The following is an 8811-nucleotide window of genomic DNA, read 5'->3' on the forward strand; positions in this document are numbered from 1 at the left end:
ATTAATGGTTGCAAATATTGATTCATGCCTATTTGACCTAGTCTTTACTTGAGAGAGAGAGAGAGAGACTAAATCTAGAAAAACTTGGCTAATAAGGAATTGGGGTGAACTTAAGAAATTGATAGGCCCAATTAAAGGGTCAAATCTAGAGATAGTAAGACCTCACTTGAGCATATATAACTTGATTTGTGTAATACCCATTTGGACTTGAGAAAGCCAAGTTGGGCAAAATTACTCAAACTACCGAGAGGTATAGAGTGGGTAATTGTGTGTGATTGCTATATTACGACCCCGACTAATCAAACTTGCCCTAGAGTTTACAACCCGTTAGGTAACCACCTAGGTGGAAGTCACGACCCTAGATCCTTTATCATTTGAAAAATAATCAAAAACATTGTCGTCTAGTTGATTAGTTGCAATCAATAGATTAAAGTAGAAATAGAAACAACCAAAAACAATTTGGATGTGCAAATTGAGGCACTTAATACAATTACACTAGGCATATACCTAATCCCATTTCTAACTCCCTGAGGAATCGACCCCGACTTGCGTTGGGTTTTATTATTGCTTCGACTTCCTCACCACCTATAATTGTTGTGTGAGTTTAGGCGAGATCAATTTTTGGCATCGTTGCCGGGAATTAAACGAATTTAGCTATATATCTAAGTTTTTGTGTGCTTTGTCTTCTTTTTCTTCCAAGTCACTAATTTTGTGTTTGAATTGATTTTAGGTACAAATATGGCTCTCAACAACGAGCCCATCATAAATGTGCCATTGGGGGAGGAAGTGGACGATGGTCAAATGGATGAGGTTCCTCTTGAACCTCAAGCTAATAGATGAGGCCGCCCACCTCACGATAACGTGCCCGCCCCTCCCCCATCTCCACCAAGAGCGGCAGCCCACCGACAATTACCAAACGAGGATTATGTAAGTGCTATAGTCCTACCCCGCATTAGGGGGCAACTTCCAAATCACCAACGTGATGCTTACACTACTTGAGCAACGGGGATTCTTCATCAAGGCTCCGAATCAAAATGCCTACAGAAATCTCAAGGGGTTCGTCGATACTTGTTGGGGGAGCAAGAAAATAAATGTCTCTGAGGACGCACTGAGGTTGAGGCTATTTTCCGTTTCTCTATGAGGAAAGGCATTGGACTGGTTAGATAGGTTGCCCAATCATTCTGTCCACATGTGGTATGAGTTGGCAAATAAGTTCATTTCCAAATTCTTCTCTCTAGGACATATGTAGACGCTTCCGGATGAGATTCTTGCTTTCAAGCAAGAACCCAATGAGCCATTGCATGAGATTTGGGAAAGATATCGTACCGTGGTTAAAGAGTACCTGAACAATAATATGACTGAGGCCAGGATCCAACAAACCTTCTATATGGGGATCAACATAACTAATCAATCTGTGGTTAACCAACTCGCCAAGGGGAACTTCATGAACACGCCTTATGTCGAAGCTTGTAAATCTTAATGAGATGGCGGATACCTCTTCGGCATGGCAAAGTAGAGCCAATGTTTCATAAGGTGACCTTAATGTTATTCACTTACACAAGGAGCTACATGATCATGGGCAAGCTATTGCCGAGTTGACAACTACCATGAACCAATTGACCAAAGCTCAACTTTAACAAATTCAAGGTCTGAAACAAGTTCATGCAATGAAAGAGTGTGAATATGATGGTAAACAAAAGACGGCAACAAGGTCAATAAATGCAAAACCATCCTAAACAATTTATGCAAGATGATAGTGGTTATGACCAAGGTGATTCATTCAATGAGCAAGAAGAAGAAGTTCAATATGTCAATAATTATCAAGGTCAAAGAAACAATGCTCAAGGACAAAATCAACAACAATGGAGGTCACAAGGGAACCAAGGTAATTGGAACAACCAAAACCACCAAGGCAATTGGAGCGGTGGCAATCCTAATCAAGGCAATTGGAACAATCAAGGAAATCAAGGCAATTGGAGTAATCAAGGCAATTGGGGTGGCAACAATCAAAGCAATTGGGGAGAAAATAACCAAGGAGGGTGGAACAATAACAACAACAACCGGGGGTCGGATTTTCAAAGGCCTCGATGTTCCAACAACGGAGCAATTCACCTCTATATCCTTCTCAAGGCCCGAGCTCTCCTTCCAATGAGATAGGTAGAATTGAAAACATGTTTAAATAGATGATGGAGAAGAATTCCGACTCTGATGCTCAATTAGCCTCGTACAACACTTCTATTCGGAATTTGGAGGTTCAATTACGCCAAATCTCACAAGCGTTGAACACTCATCCTAAGGGGGAACTACCTAGTGATACAGTGGTGAACCTAAAGTGTGGGAAGTGGAAAAGGTGGAGAAGCAACCACCTCAAACCAAAGAAGGATTGCGGATGAAGAAGTTGTAGTGCAAGAAGATGAAATCCCAAGCAATGTGGTTCAAGCTAATAAAGAAGTGAGAATTGATATAGATGAGAGTGTGGAGGAAACGCAAGAAGAGGTGAACCCATCTAGGGAATACGTGATTGACATGCTGGAACCGGTAGTGCCCAAGGACAAGGCACCAATGCCAAGGCCTCATCCTCCATACCCTCAAAGGCTTGCAAAGAAAAATAGTGAAAACCAATTCAAAAGGTTTATTGATATGATGAAGAATTTGTCAATTAATGTGTTGGTTGAGGCATTGGAACAAATGCTAGGATATGCAAAAAAATTGAAAGATTTGGTAACCAAGAAAAAATCAATGAATTGTGAGACCATCAAGATGACTCATCAAGTGAGTGCTATTGTGCACTCAATGGCTCCAAAGTTGGAAGATCCGAGCGCTTTCACAATCCCTTACACTATTGGGAGCGTCGACATTGCCAAAGCATTGTGTGATCTCGGGGCAAGTATCAACTTGATGCCCTATTCGGTGTTCAAATCTTTGGGAATTAGGCAACCAAGACCCGCATCCATGAGGTTGCAAATGGTGGATCAAACAATGAAGAGGCCTTTGGGTATTATTGATGATGTATTGGTTTGAGTTGACAAGTTCATCCTCCCAATAGACTTTGTGATCCTTGATTGTGAAGTGGACTATGAGGTGCCTATAATTTTGGGTAGACCTTTACTTGCTATAAGGAAGGCTCTTGTTGATATGGAAGCCAGTGAGCTCACTTTCCAGGTGGGTGAAGAAAAGGTGGTCTTCTATGTGTGCAAATCAATGAGGCAACTGAATAGTAATGAAGTTTGTTCGTTCATGGATTTGGCGATGGATGTGATTATTGATGATGCTAGTGCCACAATGAATGTTGAAGACAAATTGGAAGCAGTTTTGGTCAACCTTGATGATGATGTGGAGAGTGATGGCTATGTAGAGTGTGTAAATGCATTGCAAGGCATGGGGTCGTACACTTATAAGCCCTGAAAGTTATCTTTGGATCTTGAAAATCAGAAGACTCCTCCAACAAAGCCCTCAATCGAGGAGCCTTCTACCTTGGAGTTAAAGCCATTTCCCTGCATCTCAGGTATGAATTTCTTGGCCCTTCTTCTACTTTACCAATATCATTTCTTCTTGGAGGTAATACAAAGGAGGAAAAGAGAAATCACATGTACTTTGGCGGATATCCTGGGTATAAGCCCGCCTTTTGCATGTACAAGATTATTTTGGAGGAGGGTGCCAAACCCTTTGTTGAACATCAAAGGAGGCTAAATGAATCAATGTAAGAGGTGGTAAAGAAGGAGATAATCAAGTGGTTAGATGTCGGGGTTGTGTACCCCATTTTTGATAGCTCGTGGACCTCTTCGGTGCAATGTGTCCCAAAGAACGGGGGCATAACTGTGGTAACAAATGACAAGAATGAATTGATCACAACAAGAACGGTCACTGGATGGAGAGTGTGCATGGACTATAGGAAGCTCAACAAAGTTAATCGGAAAGATCATTTCCCAGTTCCATTTCTTGACCAAATGCTTGATAGGTTTCCCGAATGTGCTTTTTATTGCTTTCTTGATGGATACTCTGGCTATAACCAAATCCGTATTGCTTCTGAGAACCAAGAGAAGACCACTTTCACTTGTCCCTATAGTACTTTTGCATTCTCGCGGATGCCTTTTGGGTTGTGTAATGCACCGGCGACTTTTTAATGGTGTATGATGACTATTTTCACCGACATGGTGGAGGACATTCTTGAGGTCTTTATGGATGGTTTTTCTGTGGTTGGGAATTCGTTTGAAGATTGTTTGAACAATTTAGATAGTGTATTGGCTAGATGTGAGGAGACAAATTTGGTGTTGAATTGGGATAAGTGCCACTTCATGGTCAAGAAAGGCATTGTCCTCGGCCACAAAATTGAAAAGCATGGTATTGAGGTCAACAAGGCCAAGATTGAGGTGATCTCCAAACTCCCTCCCCCTACATTCGTGAAGGGAGTGAGGAGCTTCTTGGGTCATGCGGATTCTATCGCTGATTCATTAAGGATTTTTCCAAGGTGGTGAACCCATTGTGCAAACTTTTGGAGAAGGATGCCAAGTTCCATTTCAATGAAGATTGTATGAAGGCGTTTGATTTGCTTAAGTTCAAGTTGACTACTACTCCTATTATCACCGCACCGGATTGGATCTTGTCTTTTGAGCTCATGTGTGATGCTAGTGATGTTGCGGTTAGAGCGGTTTTGGGGCAAAGAATCATAAAAATCTTCTATCCAGTCTACGATGCTAGCAAGACCATGAATGATGCCCAAGTTAACTACAAAATGACCGAAAAAGAGCTACTTGATATTGTTTTTTCCATGGAGAAGTTCCGACCGTATTTGATGGGTACTAAGGTGATTGTTCACACCGACCATGCGGCGCTTCAATATTTAATGAGCAAGAAAGGTTAAGGCAAGGTTGGTGTGGTGGGTGCTTCTTTTGCAAGAGTTTAATCTAGAGATTCAAGACCGAAAGGGTAGTGAAAATCAAGTAGTGGATCACTTGTCCCGATTGGAGGAGGAGGGGAGGCCAAATGACGACCTTGGGATCAATGATTCCTTCCCCAACAGGCAATTGCTAGCCATTTCAATGACCGGGATGCCATGGTTTGCCGATCTAGCCAGTTATCTTGTGGGTGGTATTGTACCGAATGAGTTCTCTTCAAACCAAAGGAAGAAGCTCAAATGGGATTGCTTGGATTATTATTGGAATGAGCCGTACCTTTTCCGGATATGTACCGATGGTGTGATCCGATGATGTGTGCCGGAAGAGGAACAAATGGGTATTCTTGAGGCTTTCCACTCTTCACCATATTGTGGTCATTGTGAGCACGTGATTTTGCCCTACATGAAAATAACTCCTAAAATAAACCAAAAATAATTTTAATTGATTTTTAAGAATTTTTATTTATTTAGTTGCGTTCATGCATTTTTAATATAGTTAAAATTATAGAAAAATCACAAAAATGGCCATGTTTACAGATAGATTTTAGTCTTTAAAATTAGCATTTTTCTTTAGTTTTGAGTTAATTAGTTGTTTTAATGTTAGAAATAAATAAAGAATTTTAATTTCTACAAAAATAGATCAATTAATTACAGAAAAGAAAAAGGAGAAAAGGAAATAGGAAGAATGTATTTTTGGTCTTGTTTCTTCTAAAATTGGGCCAATTCCTAAAGGCCCAAATCAATTCTAAACCCCAACCCAATTCCAATACCAATACCCATTTGACCCACTACCCCTTTTTTATTTTTTATACCCTAATCCCTCACATAAAAGGGGCCTAAGGCACAAAAGAGATCGGGGAAGACCCTGAGAGAAATAGAAAAATAACGCATAACGCCCATCTTCAATTCTCTGAAGAACAGAAGAAAAAAAAAAAAGAAAATCTTCCCTCTTTACAATCAGAAAATCCCTTCTCAAGCAAAAGCCAGACGCATCCCCTCCCTCAAAGCTCCGAAACAAAAAAAAACGTAAAGAAAAGGAACCACGAAGAATGTAAATCTGGTCCGATTACTGCTGCAGTACTTATACATCTCATGGGTGTTCGATTTTGACTTCGATTTCAGAAGTCGAAGTTGTTTGTTGTTGTTTCCCCTTCAATTAGTAGCTGAACACCAATTTGAAGTTATTTTAGGCCTTATTTGGCTATTCTAAAGTCTTACTACTGTTGTCCAGGTATTAATCGCTTTTCTGATTATGTATTCATCATTCGAATCATATGACAACATGTTCATTTTTGGACTGAAAGTATGTGAAGTGTGAATCATGTTCTTACATGCTAAGTTTAATGGTTTTTTTTGTTTGCTGATTTGCATATCCTGATTGTTAAGAATGAGTTTTAATTAAAATGAAATTGTGATCCTTATGTTTGATAAAAAGTTGTGTAGTAATGGGTGATGAGAAGAGTTTTGTTCTTGTCTTGTATAGTTGTGACTTACAGATTTAGCCATTAATTGGTCGGGCTGTTAAATTTGAAGCCAAAAGTCGGATTGAATGAACTATGGGATTGACAGATTTGAATTAAGAGCCGAGCATCTTCTGTTTATGTTTGGATATCATTATAAATGGACTGTAATTACAGTAAAATTACTTATTCCTCCTTGATATCATTAAGGATTGTAATTAAAAGGCTTGATGTGAACTCTGCAATAGTGCGGTTAATTGTTGGAAGAGGTTGTCACCAAAGATTTCTCGGAGAACAATTATAATTACAGTGACATATACTTGCATCACTTAATAATCTTAGTCATGGATCTTTGTTTTAAAATGAGATATTCAAGCATATTTATAATAAGTTGAAGTGAAAATCGGTTTTATGTGAATTAGAATTCCCACGTATGTGCTTCTTGTTCTCCATATGGTAAAGCAATCTTCATTCTGGCTTTAGTACTTCTTGGCAAAGTGAGGACTTGGTAGTTCTTTATTTCCAAAATGTATAATTCCTTAATCTCAATTGTTTAGTGAACTCTTTTCTTCTAGTCGGACCTTAGGATCAATCATTTGGCAGTTGCAACTCCCATTATTTTATTGTGGTTAAATATTTTGTTTTAGTAAAAAGTGTGTCATTCTAAAAGCCATGTCTGATTTCCTTCAAGTTGGGCATGAATTAGAATTCAATAATAGTAATAGTTTACTCCTCACATCTTCCTTGTTTAATAATAGCCTCCCCGATGCTCATCAACATCAGATTTTGTAAATTGTTTCTCAAAAGGGTCACTACATATAGTACCAATTATTCCTCTTAAATTCTGAATTGGTGGCCATATTTTGTTTTACTCACTAATAGTGGTGTATTTTGACCAAGAAAGAAGTAAAGCAGTAGCAATGTCTTCTCACTAATAGCAATGCTTGGATATAATCCAGAACTGCTTCATAATCCATACAACCTTACAATGTATCTCAAAACAGTATTAGAAGTTAACAATTCATGAACACCGTAGTTTGCTTTAGGAGCGTTCCTTAAATTGATTTTCTTTAATTACTAATTTCGGGTGTGCATCTCATGTGACCCAATTGCAATTCTCAACAATGTTAAATAAAATGTGTCATGGACCGCAAGTGCATTTCATGTAGCGTGGCAAGATATGTTTTAGATAACGTTGAAACTTCCTAAAATTAAATAAAAGCGGTTTAAAAGTTAAAATCTGCACATAGGTTCATAATTGTTTCAAATCAGATAATTAAGGCGAACATAACAGTTGAGCGACCGTGCTAGAACCACAGAACTCGGGAATGCCTAACACCTTCTCCCAGGTTAACAAAATTCCTTACTCGGATTTCTGGTTTGCGGACTGTTAAACAGAGTCAAGCTTTTCCTCGATTCGGGATTCAACCGGTGACTTGGGACACCATAAATCTCCCAAGTGGCGACTCTGAATCTTTTAATAAATAATCCTGTTTTGATTGTCCTTTAATTGGAAAAACTCCTGTTATACCCTTCCGGGGTGTAGGAAAAAGGAGGTCTGACAGCTCTGGCGACTCTGCTGGGGATCGAACCCAGAATCTCTGGTTCAAGGTTCAAGAATTCGATCTTAGAATAATTGTTATAGTTGGCTTTATCCATTATCTGATTTTGTTACATGATTTGGGCCTAATGTGCTAATTGATTGCTTTTACCGCTTTGATATTCCGTGAACTGTATCTAACTGTTGCGAAATCCCTCTTCTCTCTGAGTCTTCTAAATCATGAAGAAGGGTGCACTTCGTGTGAATTCTTTTCTATTAGAGTCATATTCCAAATTTAGAACGAGGTTCGGAAAAGTTGCAAAGCCGGTGAAGCTTCTACGTCTGTTGTTTTTTTATTATTCTCGCCCGTATCCAATCTGCCCGAACTACGCATACCTGATTCTCGTCTTTCGTGGCGTGATACGTAGGCAACCCACATTGGGTCTGGTCTTCCTAGTAAATCTTAGGTTCTTGGCTTTGCGGGGTCATAGCCAAATTTTGTACTTCTAGCCACCTTTTGGCCAAATAAGCCAGTTTGCAAAAGCAGTCTCAATCATGTCTTCCATGTGTCCAGTAGGGAGTGTTATTGTCTCACATAGTGTTGATTTAAAGTTTTCTCATACCGATATGAATTTATTTACCGAAGTTTGAGCATGACAGATACCCCGTAACCATCCGGTCAGGATCGCTCAGTCAGGAGTTGCTTAATGAGATTTGTTTTATTTTTATGTTTTGAGTCTGTTCTTCATTTTATGTCATCTTTTACTTTCTAGTTTTGTACAGTAATGTCAAGCCTTTTGTTATTGTATTTTCTGCTTTATATTTGAAAAATATGTTGTAACTCAAAAATCCAAAACAAAAAAGAGAGATGTTGCATTTTATATTTCGTTATAAATTTTCTTTAGAATACTAATTCT

Source organism: Nicotiana sylvestris, chromosome 12 (genome assembly GCF_000393655.2).
Source record: "Nicotiana sylvestris chromosome 12, ASM39365v2, whole genome shotgun sequence".
NCBI lineage: Eukaryota > Viridiplantae > Streptophyta > Magnoliopsida > Solanales > Solanaceae > Nicotiana > Nicotiana sylvestris.